Source organism: Pyrus communis, chromosome 1, assembly GCF_041283825.1.
Source record: "Pyrus communis isolate YQ-2024b chromosome 1, ASM4128382v1, whole genome shotgun sequence".
Classification (NCBI taxonomy): domain Eukaryota; kingdom Viridiplantae; phylum Streptophyta; class Magnoliopsida; order Rosales; family Rosaceae; genus Pyrus; species Pyrus communis.
In genome coordinates, this window is record NC_142565.1 from 18,273,218 (window position 1) to 18,293,021 (window position 19,804).

The following is a 19,804-nucleotide window of genomic DNA, read 5'->3' on the forward strand; positions in this document are numbered from 1 at the left end:
CTTCTGCTCTATCCTGTTGCTTTCGGAAAGAGGAGGAACAAGACCCACACTCTGTGTGCAGTGCGGCCGCCTCTCCAGTGGGTCTCCAATCAAACACTTGGCGACAAAGTCCCTGCCTTGCTGCGAGAGAGAGCTTGGTATCTCCGGTGCATCGCCGGAAAACCCGATTCGGTACAGCGCCGATACCGGGTCGCAAACGTCGGATACCACAGTCTGAGTATTACAGAGACACTGTTGCTATTGGAGCTTTCTCTGCAGAAGCAGCAAGCTGTGCAGAGGCAGCAGCAAGAAGCTGCGCACAGGCAGCAGTAAGAGGCTTTGCAGAGACAGGTTATTTTCATACCATGTTGATTTTTCTGATTTGAATTGTAATACTTCAAAATTTCATATCTTCAGGCCTTACGGGAAGGCTTTGATATATACACCGCAACAACAACTTTACACATTAAACTACAAACTAACAGCACACACACATGCAATCTGTAAGAGACAGCATGCACACACATGCCGCAACACCACCTATACACCTTTACACATTAAACTACAAACTAATAGCACACACACATGCAATCTGTAAGAGACAACATGCACACACATGCCTTTCCCTGCTGTCCATGAGTCAGCAACCACATGCACATTCCTTTCCAGAGTGCACACCCTTGCTGTCTTTCCTTTACCCATGCTTGCCGTGCTGTATGTTTGCTGTGCTGTCTGTAAGTGACAGCACCGTGTTGTCCTTCTTCCAATAAATACGAAGAAGAAAACGTAAAACAGAGTTTACCATAGAAGAATTAGAACCGCTCCAGGGAATACAAAATTAAAAATTAGGACAGACAAGGAGTCGTCACTTTCACTTTCAACGAGAAGGAGAAGAAGAAGGGATAATGCCGTCAAGACCTTTTTATATTTTTTTTATTATTAATCTATTTGCTGTCGGTTTTATCCGACAGTGAATAGTCTTATTTATTATTAATATATTTCCTGTCGGTTATAACCGACATAAGTGCTGGCGGTTTTGCATATTTTCTGTCGGTTTTATCTGACAGAAAATGCTATTATTTATTAATTATTAATTTATTCTTTGTCGGTTATATCCGACACAATTTCTGTCGGTTTTAGAGTATTTTCTGTTGGAAAATTCATTTCCTGACGCTGACAATTCTGTTACTTATTATATCTGACACTGCATTCATTTTCTGTCGGATTTTGCTTAAAATCCGTCAGTAATATACGTTTTTTGTCGGTTTTTGAACCGCGAGTTATAGATAATTTTGTAGTAGTGATTGCCATTTTGAGGCATTTTGTCAATCACCTTGCCGCTCCATGCTTAAGGAGAACATCAAAGGAGAATTAGACAATTTCATGTTCAACAGTGGTGAGGTGACAATTGCATAAACTCGACCAACCCTACGAGGAATCTCTCGTATATAATCAAATTGTCTTAAATATTCCATACAATACCACTTATTTTTGAATATTAGTTTTCCTAAAAACCATGAACTCCGCATTTGCAAATGAAGGGGAAAAAACTTGAGTGCAAAGAAAGGGGCATGAAGACCGTTTCTTGGTGAATTTTGTATAAGGCAATCGGACATCGCTCTCAATCCCATGCCAGAACAGTATCAACCATTTGTAACTGACATTTCCCATTTGTCAGGTGTAGTTATATTGCCTAAAATAAGCTGTCAAACTCCTAATCAATATATTTTCTCGTCTATCTCCTCCTCCATCCACCCAATCAAATCACGAACAAACTCGAAAACATAGAGGAAACTAAAACAGAAAGATAATCATAACGATGAATTAAAGATTATGGCCTCGAAGCTTGTTGCAGTGTTTCTCATGTTTGTGGTTGTTCTTGCAGCAATCCATGTTTGCAAGGCCGAGGCCAATGACGATGAATTCAACGAGTGCTTTGACAAGAGATGGAAAGGTCCAGCGGTCACACTTTCTGTGAGATGAGGTGTGACACCGAATGTGGAAACAAAGAGAGTGCTGGTAAGTTTAAAAGTTTTAGGAACATATTAATCATATGGGGTAGTGTTTTATGTAGCTATGTTTTCAGATAAATGCTTATATTTTCAAATCCTAAATTCAGACTACACGTTGAAGTGAGAAACAACTTGATCAATGGTCCATATTCAGTCTTAGGACAACATAAGTATCTTATATATGTTCCTAACTACTGGCTTTGTATTGTGCTGTAGAAAAGCTGAAAATATCAAAGTTTTAGGCTAAGGAATATATAGCTAATCAGCAAGTACCTTCGCCTCCTCAGAGGAAGAGCGATATGAAAAAAATTAGTTGATGAGTTTTCATGGATCTTTTAATGCACTGGTATTGCTTTTATCTGTGGAGAAGTTTTCATATATACAATTTCCATGCATGGGTTGTAAGAATTATTGTGAGTATCGATATCTTTGTCAATTAATTCACTTGATCATTTGATTGATCTGCCAGTCCTAATATAGTATTAACTTTGATTGACCAATTATGTACATAATTCCTATTTGGTAAACTTACTACGGTGGGATATATAATATATTATTGCGATTATGAGTATCGATCTCTCATTTAATAATAGATTTGGTTGAGAGATATCCTAGCAATTATATAAGGATAGTCACTACTCTCACAACGTACATTCAGAAGAATGAAACTCAAAGGAATTGACGGGGCCCACACAATCGGTGGAGCATGTGGATAGATAATTGAGCATGCCATGACGTTGTTAGGATCTAGGCCTTTATTGCCCTGTGTACACATTTTATTATGAGCAAGCCCTATCGTTGCTGGAACTCTTCAATTTGTAGAGAGTAGAAGACTCTTTTTGCCATCCGAAATAGTCACGTCTTCTGTATTTTACAGATAAGTTTAATACAATTAGTTCATCTCTATTTTATATTGATTCGATTCATTATATTTATGGTCCTAATGATCTTCTTGTTGTGCCTTTTAGAATATCTCTTACATAGGGTACCATTTCGCAAGATATAATATATCATAATTTTTTTTAATCAACTTTTGTTTTTTGTAAACATAAACTCCAATCTTTAAATTTAATTGGATGAAAACAAAATTGTGAATTTAATCTTTAATTTGTTTGAAGTTAACTCACTGGGATCAGGTAAAAGATTTTTGTTTTTCTTAGAGAGACACGCCCCATTTGTAATGGAACCCAGGTATAATTATTTTTCTCCATTAATCAAATCTAATTTCTTTATAAATAAATGAAGGAGAGATGCAAGTGATTGCTTGGTGGATGAAATTTTTCTCTTCCACTCACCGCATTAAGGGTTCAAAGTTCAAAAAATAAAAATAAAAATCAAGGAGAGTTAACTAGAAGTTCACTAAAGATAAAAGAGAGTCCTTTAACAGCCAGCCAACGATAACGAAACCAGTTGAACAACAAAAAGAGAGATGAAAGATGGACATATGGATGGATAATTCTTATATCATCCAAAGATCCAAGTAACGTATTCTTTTATTTATTTCTCATCCTTACTGATATTCCATGAAGGGACGCACAATACAACATAAAAGAGAAACCCTAATCGCAATGAACCATGCATGTGCAAAATATTTCACCAGACACGCCGGGGGCATTTTCTCATTTTGACGAGCTGCTGAGATCTTGCAACCAACACTTTTCTTCACATTTCTCGTCATACCCTATATTATTGCAGCGATAATCCGCTCTCACCACTTTGCATCTCTTGGCATCGGTAGTAGCTGCACATATATATTTGACAAGTGAAGACATAAAAAAAAAAATGAAAAAGAAAAAAAGAAAAGAAAGAGTTTTACGAAAAATCAGCGTATATAGTAGTAAAAAATTCGTCATGCATGGATATTTGCAATAGGACGTGGAGGGACTAGTAGCTAGTTACCTGAACACGGAAGAACAAGAACGATTAGGAAACTGAGGAGTGAAAATGATTTGGCCATATCTTAAACCCTTAAAATGTAAGTACGTATTTTGTGAGCAAAAGAAAACCTACAAATAGCTATGAGCCTGTGAACTTGTCTTTGTATCACAATATTTCTTGACATACATAGTAAATTAAAAATAAAAATTAATGGATAAATCTGTAAGGATCCATTCCTTTTTAGTTGTGAATTACAATTTTCTCTGTACACATAAATAACTCACAGAAAAGCACAAAAGGAAAAAAATTTGTATACATGTTAAACTGTGATTTAGCTGCAAGTATGTATTCTTACAAGTCATCAACAATGTATTAATGATTAATGTTGCACAGGAGATAGCGAAATGTTAAACAAGCACATATTATAGCGAGACCTACATAGTAAATTATAAATAAATTAACACTACTAAATCGGCTCCTTCAATTGTAAGGAATCATTCCATCTTACATGTAAATCAAGTGTAACAGGATAACTCAATAAGCATAAAAAGAAAAAGCTATGTATACTCGTCTAATTGTGATTTGTTTGATAGGAAATATTAGTCCTTATAGGAAATGGCCAAAGATTTTCCATTTAATGGTGTATAAACAAGTCCTAAAGCAATGTATTACTCATCAGTGTTGCATAGGCTATAAGGACAACCCTATTACTTCGCTGATGTTACATATATAGACGGATTTCCTTCTTTTTTCGTTAATGAAAATCACTTGGGTTGCTTTTTGTTGTAGTAGTACCACTATAAAACACCGTCCTTTACAACGGCGAAGCTATAGGTTTTGATAGAGGTGTGGGCTAATATATGTTAACCAAGATCAATCTTACACAACAAGGAAGAAGAATAAAGAAAAGATACAGAGAGAGAGAGAATTTAGAGAGAGAAGAAGAATCTTGTTATATTTCCTTAATCTTCAAGTAATACAAGGCTGAGATATTTATACTCCTATAACCACAAGACTAACTGCCTTAACTAACGGATCTTCTAATCTAATTACAAATGGCAACATCTTATACATCAACTATTATACTCTATCATCCCTCCGCAAACTCATGCTTCGATGCACGGAGCATGAGATTGTTACAATGTGTAAGAAACAAAGGAGAACTCAGGCCTTTAGTCAAAATATCAACAAACTGCTCTTTAGAAGACATAAACTAAACAGAAAGTTGCTTCTGAGCAACTTTTTCCCGCACAAAATGAACGTCAACCTCAATATGTTTAGTGCGTTGATGGTTAACTGGATTACAAGCTAAAACAATGGTTGACAAATTATCACAAAATAACATAGGTGGTGAGGATAAAGAAACCTGCAGAAATGCTAACAATTGCTTGATCCAGTCTATTTCAGCAAAGTGGATGACAAAGCTCAATATTCAGCCTCGGTGGAGGATCGGGAAACTGTCAACTACTTCTTGGAAGACCAAGAAATAGGATTGTTCCCTAAAAATACAGCCAAGCTAGTAGTAGACCTCATATCATTCGGATCGCCTGCCCAATCCGCATCACTAAAGGCCTTTAATTGCAGTGGTCCATTTGAATAATAGATGCCATGATGAAGGGTACCCTTTAAATATCTCAGGATACGTTTGATTGCAGTAAAATGGGAAGCCATGGGATTCTGCATGAACTGAGACACTTGATGGACAGAAAATGCTATATCGGGCCTTGTAAAGGTTAGATACTGCAAAGCACCTACCACACTCCTGTACAAGGTAGGATTTATATAGGGATCACCATCATCTTTAATAAGCCTGTTGTAAGGCAAACAAGGAGTGTCACAAGGTTTGGAATCAACCATCTCAGTCTTAGTAAGAAGGTCTAAAACATATTTGGACTGAGACAAACATAAACCAGTTGTAGTTCTTGATATTTGAATGCCCAAAGAAATGCAAATCCCCTAAATCCTTGATGTCAAACTCAGTTGTTAATGCATCAATAACTTGTTGTATAGCTACAGCCGTACTTCCTGTGATGATAATATCATCCCCATAAAGTAATAGAATGACAATGCCAAAATCAACCTGCTTGACAAATGGAGAAGAGTCTGAATAAGTGTTTTTAAAACCCAAGTATGGCAAGAACTTTGTAAACCTATCATTCCAAGCTCGAGGAGCTTGCTTGAGTCCATATAGAGACTTGTGTAGCTTGCAAACTAGGTGAGGAGAATTAACATCTGTAAACCCTAGAGGTTGAGCCATATACACTTATTCTTCCAAAATACCATGTAAAAAGGTATTTTTGACATCGAGTTGCCTAAGGGACCAACTAAAGTGAGCTGCAAGGGCCAATACTAACCTAACAGTTGTGGGTTTAACCACATGATTGAATGTTTCCCCATAGTCAATTCCAGGTTCTTCACTGAACCCTTTAGCTACTAGACGAGCTTTATGGCGAGCAATAATGCCATCAGAATGCCTCTTAATCTTGAATATCGACTTACAACCCACCAAGTTCTTGGTAGAAGGCAACACCACCAGACTCCAGGTACCTTGTTTATTTAAAACACTGACCTCCTCTTGCATAGCTTTAAACCAAATAGGATCCTTCATTGCATGTTTGTATGAAGTTGGTTCAATGAGAGATAAATTAGTACACTTAGACTCTTGAATAGTAGCCAACAAGGCTTTCTTCTTTATAATCCCACTTTCGCTCCGAGTTTGCATAGTATGCAAATTGAGTGGTGGAACCTCCAACACCACTTGCATTGTTTCAGGACAAAACTGATATGCTAAAGTAACATCAAGACTATTGACAAGTGCCACAGGGACATGAGGATTAGAGGTGGAAGAACTAGTAATGGACTGAGATGGCAGTGGTGAAGATGTAATTAGAGAGAGTGACACATGAGAATTAGGAGGCACATATAAGAAGTCATGAGAAGAATGTGATGGTACTGATATAGAAGAGGAAGAAGAGGTAGGCATAGGCAAAACAACATTATCATCACAGGCAATGGAAGTTGTGAATTGTAAGTGACAGATGATATAAGTGGTGATTTATTAGGTACCAACAAATCTGTGTAGGGAAGTTGAGTCTTATCAAATACTACATGTCTAGAGACATAAATTTTCTGTTTAGAAACCTCATAACAAATATACCCTTTATATTTGGTAGCATATCCCAGAAAAATGCACTTGGTAGTTTTGGCTTGTAATTTGGTTTCATTATAAGGCTTTAATAATGGATGGCAAGCACATCCAAATGTTCTAAGATGTGAAATAGCAGGAAAATGCCCAAACAAGAGTTCAAAAGGAGATTTATTTCCTAGTACTTGAGTTGGCATTCTAGTAATAAGGTATATGGCTGTTTGACAAGCATATGACCAAAAACTTGCGGGTAACCTAGCTGTTTGTAGAAGTGTCACAGTAGTTTCAATAATATGCCTATGCTTTCTCTGAACTAGGGATGGGCAAATACCCATTGGTTATGGGTAACCGTGGTTATCCGCCTATTTAAATTTGAAGGTTACGGTTATGGGTAACCGTTTAGATTAATAAACGGTTATGGGTATAACCATTTACCCATGAAATTTAAATGGGCGGTTATGGGTATTACTTGCGATTATAAATGGGTACCCATTTAACCGTTTATTTTAGTATATGTAAAACTAAAAAAAAAAAAAAAAAAAAAAAAAAAGGTTTCTAACTAGGTTTAGTATCCCGAGATATATTTTGGTTATAAAGGGCCATATAATATATATATATATATATATATATATATATATGATACCAAATGGGGCGGAACTACTTAGGCGGTAAAACCGTCCATAGAATCAAGAGTGCAAAAGTAAAATATGTATAAACAGAGTAGCATTTCAATATAATATATCAAGAAGAGCTGAGGCTGGTTGAAGCGGAATATCCATGGATGATCAACAATAACATGAAGACATAAGATCAAATTGAAAATGGGTGATATATCCATGAAGATAATGAATTAAAATTAATGATGCAATTAGCTTTTGAAAATAAGTTTTATTAAAACTTACTGCAGTGCGGATTACAAATAGTTATGCCTAATGGCAGATGATGATTATGAACATAATGGAGTTCGCAGGCATCCTTGATAATAATATGTATTACAAGTGTTTGATATTTCTACTGAGAATGTTCTCTGTTCTTTCGAATATGCAGAGAAATGTTTTTGACTTCAGTCCCCTTGCTCTGAGGATGAACCCTTCTTTTAAGCTGCTAAGAGAATGATTGGGGCTGACAATCACGATCCGGGAATCCCGTTGACATGTGCTGGTAGCTGGAAAAGCTGGCTGAATCATGAAAATTTACTATGGAATCAAGCTGTTTCTTTTACAAAAGCTGGGTGACCAGTGATTTGTCTGCTTTTCACTATTGGAGAATAGTGACTTGTCTGAAAATGAGATGATGACAGCTACTGGTGATGATGCTGTTTTGGATACTATCACATGGGCAAATAATGCACTTCTGAAAATTCAAAATTCAAACGGATCTTAGGCATCTTGGAGATCCACCTGATCTGCCCATTTGGCGGGAAGCTGGGACGAAGCATCGGATGCATCCAAGTCTGAGTCTGAGCTTCCTTTCTTCTGTAGCATTGCTGCTTCTGCCATGAGCTGCTGGGCCAAATCCAAAAGTTGGGAAGTCTTTGAAGATTTTTCTTTTTTCGAACTGGTGGACATGGAAGTCTTGGATTTTCCTTTGAGAGAGGATGATGGACTAATGTTTGATAACGACTGAACTGGTTCCTGAGCTTTTGGTAATTCAATAAATTGCTGGTTGTCTGGCAAGGCCTGTGAAGAAGGTGCAGGAATTGATGGAGCTGGATTCTGGGGAAACTCTGAAGTAACTAAATCAATGATCTTTTGGTGGTTGAATTTGTCCCACCATTTCACCCATCGGGTTCTGTAAATTCCACCATTGTCTGCTTCGAAGTTCCATTTCAAAATCCACGGGACCTTGTACTTGGCCATGAATAATGAAAAGAGGGAAACCTTGCTATCAAAGCGACTGCGGTCAAAACTGTTCTTGAAGCTATTGCTTAATGCTTGACGAAGGTCATCTGGGACAAGAGATATATTTGGGCCATGAGTAGCCCACCAATCTAGAAACCAAGCTGGAAATCTTAACTTGAAACTTTTGTCAAAGGTTACGAACCATCAATGACTAAAATCATCTGTTTGATGTAGGAAAATGTTAGTCCAACCTTGTATGTAATCATAATAATTATAATGGTTGTTCGGGATGAGAACATGTTGGGTATGAAGTGGTTTGGTGTGGTAAAAGGGGATTCCCCATTCTTGCTCGGTGAGAAATTTTCCAATATGGAGGGAATGGTACAATATTTTCTTTTGGTGAGTGGTGCTGTAAATGGGCTTAATAGCAATGCTTTTGGTCTCAGAGAGAATGGCCTGGTAATATTTTAGGCTTTTGTATGATTCTGTTGGAAGAAAATGAAAATTTGGGGGAAGGAGAAGTTTAGCAATGCGTGCTGGAGGTTGATTTTTGTCAATATGAAGAAGGATGTTAAAAAGCTTTTCAGAATTGGGATTTTGGACATATGGTGATGATTTAGCATAGCTAGGTGTTTTTGGAACTAAAGGGGATGGAGAACGAACTGAAGAGTAGGGATCATAAGGGGTGGCTAATGTCGTCTGGTAATTTGGTCGGATATTTCCTATGGTTGATCCTAGGGGAGTGAATCTGTTGGTGATGGCTAAGGCTGATGAAGAGTCGGGAATAGACTCCTATTTTACTGGTGCTGGGGTTTGGGTGAGAGTGGCTGGAAGCCTTCGTTGTTGATTAGTACCCATTCTTCCCCTGCAAAAATTCTTTGGTTAGAAAATCTGGGATGCAATTCTGGCTGCCTTTAATGTATTCAATTTCAAAATAAAAAAATACTTAATATGGCTTGCCAGCGTGCAAAAATCTATTTTGATGCTATATTTTGAACATCTTTTTGTAAAACATGTTTTGCAGATTTGCAATCAACTCGAATAAAATTTTTTTGATTTAATAAATCATCTTGAAATTTGCTAATGCATAATACAATAGATAATATCTCTTTCTTAATAGTACTATAATTATGTTGAGCCAGATTCCAAACTTCTGAATGGAAACGAACAATTTGTTCAGGAGCTTCGGAAGAAGTTTTCTGTTTGAGGATACCTCCATAACCGATGTCAGAAGCATCAGTTTCGACTATTTTGAATGAGTCGAGAGTTGGAATGCCAAGGCAGGGCAAAGTCTTGACATGATTTTTTATCTGTTTGACAATGAAAGTATGAGTTTGAGACCATGATGGAGGATTCTCCTTGAGACGATCAAACAAAGGTTTGCAGTGTTGTCTAAGATGAGGATAAAATTCAGAGACGTAATTGAGGGATCCAAGGAAACGCTGAAGTTGGGTTTTATCAATAATTTGATCTGGAAATTTATCAGCAAACTGGATGACTCTATCGATTGGTTGGATGGTAGATCTATAGATATGATAATCTAAAAATCTAACCTTGGTTTGGAACAACTTAATTTTGGTTGCCGAGACAACTAGCCCATTGTTCCTAATGATTCTAACAAATGAATGCAAATGTTTCCAATGCTCATCTATGGATTTTGAAAAGATTAACACATCATCAATGTAAACAATTGAAAAATGACTATATTGATTAAAAATCTCATTCATAATATTTTGAAATTCACTTGGTGCATTTTTCAGGCCGAAAGGCATTACATTCTATTCATAGTGTCCGAAAGGAGTTACAAAAACAGTTTTGTATTTATCAGATTCATGAATTTGAATCTGCCAAAAACCTGATTTCATATCAAATTTAGAAAAAACAGTTGCTTAAGAAAGTCTTTTTATCAAATCTCTTTTGTTGGGGATTGGATAATGAATCCATTCCAAAACATCATTCAAAGGTTTGTAGTTAATAACTAATCTTGGAACACCTCGTTCCAATTCAGCATTTTTCTGAACATAAAAAGCAGGGCAAGACCATGGAGATTTACTTTTTCGGATAATTCTTTTTTCCAAAAGCTGGTTGATTTCTATTTTACAAAACTCTAAAACTTCCTGATTCATTTGAATTGGTCGTGCTTTTGTGGGGATTTGTGCTTCATTAAAATCCTTAACATAAGAGAGTTTGACAATATGTTGTTTTCTGTGCCAAAAAGCATTGGGGAGATCCGAACAGATTTCCTTAGCAAGTTTATTAAAAAACTAGCTAATAGATTCTAACAAAGATTTATTTGTTAGCTGTTCTTCAACTCTTTTGTGTTTAATTTCTTCTTGCAAAAAATTAATTTGTTGGGATTTTGCAGTAATCTGGTTGAGAGTTTTGGAAACACTATCTTTTTGAAGCTGTTTTAATTTACGAAGATCTGTTTCCATGCAAAATTTAAAAGTAATTTTTTGGCCAAAAACCTTGGTTGTAATACAGTTATGATGAACTTTGAAAGGATAAATCAAAGCAATGAAAGGGAGTCCCAAAATAACTAGATCAGAGATATTTTTGATTAAAACAAATGGAGTTTTAAAACAAACATATTGTTGACAAACATAGGCTTTGGGGATTTCATATTTTAACTTCATCGGGGATTGATTTGCAGCACTAAGTACTTCAGTGGACTTGTGATAATACTTAGTAGGAATTAACCCTTCTTGAATGCAATTCAAGTCTGCACCCGAATCAATTAATGCTATGGTTTCTAAATGAAAATCTTCGATTATTATCTTGATTTTAGAATACCATTTTCTAATTCTTATTTTGTCTAAAAGACTTAAAACAAAATCTTTTGAAGAAGCTTTACTCGACTGAGCATCAGAATCGCAGTTTGAAGAAGAACTGTCCTGTTCTTCAACAAGTGCCTGAGTATGGACTCTACTGAGTTGTGAACGGATTTCCGTGTTTTCCGACTTTAGAAATTTAATTTCCGATTTGATTTGATTAACTTCTTTTTGCAAATCTTTGATGGTGATTTCCTTTTTGGGTTTATTAAAACGTTCCAAAGTAGTACTGAGAGAAATCTTTTGAGAAGAAATTTGGCTAGTGCCAGGTTCTTGAAGAGAAATCAAATTTTTGAGTTTTTTCAAATAAAAAGATTTCAAATCTGGGTCATCAACCTTGCTTAGGCTTGGTTTGGTATTGCTGTGCTTTGAAAAAAAGCTGCTGTGAGAATAAGCGGCTGTGCTGTGAGAATAAGCGACTGTGAAATAAAGCCAGCAAAGTGTTTGGTAAACTTTTTTGTAAAAGTGCTTTTGGAAAAAAAAGCAGTATCATAGTGTTTGGTAAACTTTTTTGTAAAACAGCTGTGACTGTGTGAAATGACCAAAAAGGGTATATTACTAGATGTGCTATTAATTTAATTTTCTTAACAAATAAAAGTGAATTACTAAATATATTTTTTTTTTAGAAGAAAAATATTTATAAACTTTATCTTAAATATTAATTAGTATACATACATATATATATATATATATATATATATATATATATTAAAACACGAACAAATGATATTGTAATATAACCAAGAAATAACCGATAAATGATCCACATACAACTACAAATACATTACATCACAAATTGGGTTCACAGTTTGAATATATACATACATATAAATACACACACACACACATATATATATATATATATATAAATATATCAAGAAATAACCTATAAATATCTTCTTATCTTGGATCCTAGAGGCTGCTAGGCCAAATCCAAATGGTTTGCGTCAGCACTCTAACTAGTGGACCCAACCAATTTTCGGACCAGTTAAAAGACCCAACCGGTATCCAAAAGCTTCAGGCGTGCGCCTGTCTCCAGTCGTTTCAGACTTTCAGTGCGTTTCCAGTACTACCATGGCTTCTTCTATTACCTCTACCCCGCGCGAAGGAGATTCGGTGAACCAATTTTCTGTTCTATTCATACCCTTTACTATACATATATACATATATGTGTATCTGTCTATATTTCTTCTGTTTTAATTCAATCCCTATTATTTTCTGTTTGGCGTCTGGGAAAATTAGGAATGCGGCATCGGACATCTTAAAATTTGTATTTCCAATGGTTAAATTCTAATTTTTTATTGTTTTCCTGAATTGGGTCGGAAATAGTTATTGTAGAAATGTGGATTATGTGAAAAATATAGTACGTTTGATTTCAATTCTTGCCTAGTATTTGTCTGAAGCCTTATGTTTTGTTCATGTTATCTGATAGGTTCTGGTACAGAAGAATTTTTTCCACAAACCATATCACCTTCCCCAATTAATTTTTCCCCACCCTCCATCCCCAATTGTTTTTCCCGACACCCATACCCTCATCCCTTTGCTCTTCCCACCCCTCTTTCCCTAATCACCCCATCCCTAATTTGAAAAATCCAAACAAATAAATGAGAAGCTTACCTGGAGAAACCTGGAGAACGAGAGAACGAGTTCGCTAGTTTTTGGAACGAAAGAACGAGAGAACGAGAGAACGAGAGAGAGCTCAGAGCTTGCGAGAGAGCTCTGGAAAGGTGAGAGCGTAGGTGAAGGGAAAGGGAGGGCAGTTTTGGGTTATTCATATTTCATTAAACATGTACACTGTTCACCCGTGTGTAGGTGAAAATAAGCTGCTTTTGGAAGCTGCAAATTGCAGCTTCTTGTCATCTCCTGGTTTTGGGCTTTTTTTCACACTCAACTTTGAAACAAAGCTGTTTTTCAAAGTTTACCAAACACCAAAAATTTTCATAGCTTTTTTTCATAGTAGCTTTTTTTTTAATCACCTCACTCCCAAACAGGCCCTTATTAATTCCATTAAAAATTCTTCTTGTTCTTCTTGCTTAATAAGCACTGAAATTTTGTTACAACAAGTGTCAGTACAGCCGAATTTAACGTTTGGTGAAGAAACTTCACTAGAATTGCTATGATCAGAAGAGGATAATTCCAAATCCTTATCTGATTGACTGGAGTCAGTGTTTCTAAGTTCTAAAACTTGGATAAGCCGTACTTTCTCTTCATCAGAGATTTTCAGCTGATTAATCGCTTTCTTAACTTGACATTTGTTAGCAAAATGACCAAATTTGCCACACTTGTAGCATTTTCCTTTTTTGTTTTGAAAATGTTTGCTAGTTTTTTGAAAACTTTTCTTTTTGGGGTTTCGAAAAGGTTTTTCGTAAAACTTGTTGGTTTGAAAAGGTTTGGTGGAAGACTTTTTATTTTTGTAAAATCTGGAATGAGGTTTAGAAAACTTGCTCGTGTGCTGAGCTTTTTTCTTTTGGTGTGAAGGAGCTATTGGAGGTAAACCATATTGTTCACAAAATGTTCCAAGTTCATATTTAGCAATAGATTTGTCTTTGTTAGCTTGTTTTGAAATCTTCATGTCGATACACATTTTCAATCCTTCCTTCTGGATAACATTAATTATGTTCCCATAAGTAAGGGTATGATAAGGTATGACACCTTCTTCATTTACTAAAACGTTTCGAATTTTGTGAGCAAAAAGATTTGGTAAACCATTGATAAACTTTTCTTTCCAAAAATTTTGATTACTATCTTCACAAAGCATGACTCTGGATATAAAAATATCTTTATACCATCTGAAATCACATAAGGTAGGGCACCTTAAATTACTCAGTTGGTCGTGGATACGAGTAGTGACGTTGCTGGGTGTTCATATAAAGTGTTCTATGATTGTGTAGAGTAATGTGTTTACTCCGTCAGGTATTCCTTGTCCTATCGTTTCGTCAAAGATGGGAAGTCATTCCTCATCCTTTTTAACCGCATGGCGTATCTCGTTTTTGGATTGAGAAGTTAAGTGCTTCTCCCACCAGGAATGAAGCATTCCCGTGAAACCAGTGACTAAGAGGTCGAAGATTTGTGTTTGGGTAAAACTGTGATTAGAAATGTAGCTATTAGCAACCATAGACATGTGTTGGAGTTTGTTGAGGAGTTCTTGTTCTGACAATCCATCTATATTCCATTCATAGAGTTTGTCAGCAGAAACTGAAAATTGATTTTGAATGTTTCTTTCTTCAAATTGAAGGTCAGGAGGGGTTGGTCTGGGATACCAGTTTTTTGTAAGAGAAGTGGGATTGACTGGATGAGTACGAATACGTTTTAAATCAAAAGTTGGCTGAAGATCAATGTTTTGAAAAGCATTTTCAATTTTTTGAATAGAGCTATTAGTTTCTGTGTCCTGAGAAGAATCTGAAGTAGATGTTTTTTCTTCTTTGACAGAAACATCATGGTTTTGCAAAACATTAACAACTTTCTCTTTTTTGAGCTCATTGAGCATTTGATCTATTTTTTGCATGGTAGTCATAGACTTTAAAGTAGTAGAACTTGAAGGCATCAGTGAAATTCACTAATGGTTTTTCTTTTTGAGAAGATTTTGGCTGAGATAATTTGTCGATTTTTGTTTCAATTTTGTCTAACTGTTTTCCAATAGTATGAAGACTCTGGTTTGTAAAATTGTTCTGTTCAATGACAGATTTAAAATCTGCATCTTCTTTTGGAATTTTGAAAGAAGTTGCTGAAATTTTGGTATTGCCAGTGGAAATCAAAATAGTTTCTTTGGGAGGATGACTAGAAGAAATCAAAGTTTTGTCTTCCTTAACCCAATTTTCTTTGGTAACAACCTAAGTTTGTTTTTGGTTTCATAATGTTTTTCAATGAAATCAAAGAAATATATTTCAAATTGGTATTGTTTTACAAAAGCTTTCCATTCAGCATAAATGGCTAGCTTTTCTTCATCACAATACTTTTTTCTGAAAACGTTTCTTCTGGGAATATTTTCTTCAGATGCGATGTCAGCTTTGAGCTTCCTCCATCGGATTTTGTGTTTTTTGTTTAAAACAAGTAATTGGTGATTCACCGATGTTGTTTCAAAATCAGAAGCTGTTGGAGAAGTTGGTTCCTCTTGGTTTGGAGGGTGATAAACAGGGTGTGTAACTTGTGAAGAAGTGTCGACAGACTTTAATTTTATCAAATCATTAATTAATTCTTGTTGTGCAGTTTCCTGCTCCTTTAATTTTTTGTTTACTAATGATTTAATTAAATCTTGATCTCGACCCAATCTATCAGTTGATGTGGATCCAGAAAAAGATTTTCTGCTAGAAGCAAATGATTTATGCGAATGCACTGATTCAAAAGATCTTCTTGCTGGTCGATCAAAATTGATTTTTACCGTACCATCAAAATATTGTTCAACATTGTCAAGGTTGACAAGGCTGTTTTGTATGGCGACCGGCTTACTTTCGTTGATTAAACACCAATCTGAAGGGAGACTGATGTCTGACCACCTAATGGTTCTCGGGACTTTTATGTTTGCATTTTCTTGGGTTGTTTGAATTAAAAGAGTGTGGTCTCGAGGACTTTTGGTTAGAGCTTGAAAATTCATGTTTGTGCCAGTGACTTTGTAATAGACTCTATACATGAGTGCCAAAGGCTGTGTTCCTTCTAGGACTTGGTATCCCGAAGTTTTGATATTGAGCATGAGTGCTTTCAACATATGTGGGTCTGAAAGACTTATGGTGAGATCTGGAAAACAATCAAAATGGATAGGTCCGTTGTAAAGACTGGATTCAATCATTCCAAGTATACTATCACTGAAGTCAGTGAATCTAGCATCTCGGAGACACAAAAGAATAGAGGTATTAAGACCTTTTCGTGTTAATGGTTTAACAGCAATTTGAACCAAACCAATATGAATATAGTTATGACCATCTTTCCTATGGGATTTAATTTGTTAAGAGCATAAGCCTTCTCAACTGTTTTGACATGATGTTCTTTGCTAAGAGCATAAGAGCATAAGCCTTCTCAACTGTTTTGACATGATGTTCAGATTTAAAAGAGGTCAAAGACCATTTTTTCTTGTAAATATTTTTGCTTGAAAATTTTGGAATATTCCAATAAGAAAAATCAATACTTTCATTAGTTTGTAAATCAAGATTTTGTTCTTCATTGACAATGTCTGGTATAGTTCCTAAGTTGGATCTAGAGCTAGTGCTGGCCATTGAATTAGATCTAAATAATCTACTCATGATAGACACAAAACAAATATGCTAAATGCAATACTTAAATAATTCACCTTCCTCGTATGTCTAGATATATATGCCTCACTTGAGAAAAAAATATAGTTGATAGAACGGGCTAATGTTTAATATATGTGATTGAATGTGCTAAAGCATTAGAGTGTTCGGCATTTTTGTTTTGGAGTCTTTTGGAGCTTTGACCAATTCAAGATAATGATTACCTTGAGCATTTAGAAACATGTTATTATCAGATGATGCGTACCTATATATATAATCTTAATTGGCTTTGAGTTTTCAATATTTGTCCCCAAAATTAGAAATCGATTAAATGGCTTGGATCAATGAACATATGTTTCTAAATAAAAATCCAAATATTTATCAAATTAGCTTATTAGCAGACTGATGCGTACTTACACACACACACACACACACACACACACACACACACACACACACACACACACACACACACACACACACACACATATATATATATGTACAAGAATATTAATTAACCTACAACCATGCATGATTCTTGTAATAGATTGACCGTCAAATAATTGGGAGACATCCCATATATTCATAAATAATATTGCCGTTAATATAAAAATACATGTTAAATGTACTTATAACGGTATTTAATAGTTAGAAAAAAGAAAATTATGACAAATTTCTTTTTAATTTTGAAGTTGTTAAAAAAAAAGGTAAACGGGTAAAAAAAAAAAGTAAACGGGTATGCGGTTATGGTAAATGGGTATGCGGTTATGGGTATGGGTATATCCGTTTATGTAAATACCCAATGGGTAAATGGTTATACGGGTAAAAGCTTAAATGGTTATGGGTAAATAACCGTGGTTACCCGCCCGCCATAACTGTTGCCCATCCCTACTCTCAGCTAGACCATTCTGCTCAGGTGTACATGGACAAGAAATATGATGAGTAATTCCTTTGTCTAGAAGAAAAGATTGAAATGGTTTTCTAACATACTCCCCCTCTCCATCACTTTGTAAAGTTTGAATATTGGTTGCAAACTGAGTAACAACAAATGAATGAAAGGCAACGAAAGTAACAAAGACATCAGATTTATTTATTAATGGAAAAAGGCCAACAGTGTCTTGTACATTCATCAATAAAGGTCACATAATATTTGTAACCATTAATTGAAACAGAAGAAGCTGGACCCCAAAGATCATTGTGCACAACAACAAAAGGTTATACAGACTTATTAGGACTTAGTGAAAAAGAAAGTTTACAAAATTTACCCTCCAAACAACTAGAGCACATGACTGGTAAAGAAACTTTGGGGCAGGGAATATTGGTTTGACTTAATACCAAAGAGACAATGGTGTTGGATGGATGACCTAGTCTATTGTGCCAAGTAGTAGAATGAATATCTTGACCAAGAAATGCTTTAGCTTGAAATGGTACTGGATTGGATGTAGGAGAGATTGCAGAAAGGCAAGGAATTGAGTATAGTCCATTATGGCACATTTTTTGTAAATGATCATCCATGTGGCCTTGTCCTGTATCCATAACCAAAAGGCATAAAAAATTAGCCAGCAATTATTATCTAAACATATTTGATGCACAGACAACAAATTTACATATAACACATAGTTGAGCTTAATCAGATGCACATATTTCATTTTGGAAATATTGAGAACTGTACTAGCAATATGAGACATAGATAAATCTTCACCATTTGTAGTTTGAATGGTCTCAGATGTTGGATATGGAGAAGCCAGAGATAGATTGCTGAGATTAGCAGTCATATGATTGGTAGCCCCAGAGTCAGTAAGCTATACTTGAGGATTAAAATGAGATGTAGATGGTGTTGAGGGCGATGAAGTCATCACAGTATGCATAGCTTGTAAAGATTGTTGTTGAGGTTGAAATTGTAGAGATTGCATTGGGGATGACTGAAATGAAGCATTATAACTTGGAGCACTAAGGTTGGAGGAATGCACCTGAGAGGGATAGACTTGCTGAGTAGGACCACCAAAATTTGGACCTTTATCATTGTAAAAACAGTACCATGTACTGTGATCATGCTTGCCACATGTTTGACAAAGAGCTCTATCAGAAGGTTTGAATTGACAAAATGGTGCAGTGTGTCCTTCAACATTACAAATTTGACAAAGAGTCAGCAACGGTGCACTTGGATTACCAAAATATGAAACTAGTGGCTGACCAAGTATTCCTGGATTTGGTGTACGAAATACATGCGTTTAAGTAGACTGTTTGGGTGAATAGAACTGAACCCCTTGATTAAACTTGCCTTTTCCTTTATTTTTGTTCCCATTAAAATGCTTGTAACCACCAGAAAAGAATTGAGACTGACCATATGCATGATTAGAATATTGACCCTTTCCAGGATGAGAGGAATGATTGGTAACCATGGTAGTAATAAATGGTGCAGTTGTAGAGTTTTCAACAATAATCTCTCCAGCAAGCAACTGAGATCGAAACTCTTTAAGAGAGATCACATTTTCACGACCTCGAATGACATATCTAAAGGTGTTGTAATCAAGGGGAAAACCATTGAGAGCAAGTATAACAATATCTTCATCAGCAAAATAAACCCCAGCAGCAACTAAGTAATCTCTAGCTTCTTTAATTTTATGAAGATACTGAGACACTGAGTCAGAATCTTTCTTAATGGTCTGAAGATTAGACTTCATTTGAAAAATACTAGTCTTTGATACAATCGAGAACTATTCTTTCAAACAAGTCTAAAGATCCTGAGAACTCTTACTACCAATAGCACAGGATAAAGCACCAGGAGACAAAGTGGCAGTAATCAATTGTATTATAGCCCTATCATGCATTTTCCATACCAAAAGTTCATCAGATTCAACAAAAGTATTACCAAATTCACCATATGTAACTGAAT

General features: G+C 35.7%; 1 pseudogene; it reads right to left on the reverse strand.

The window, feature by feature from the left end:
- Positions 1–18,272: 18,272 nt before the first annotated feature.
- Positions 18,273–19,592, reverse strand: LOC148699304 (uncharacterized; annotated as a pseudogene).
- Positions 19,593–19,804: the final 212 nt, after the last annotated feature.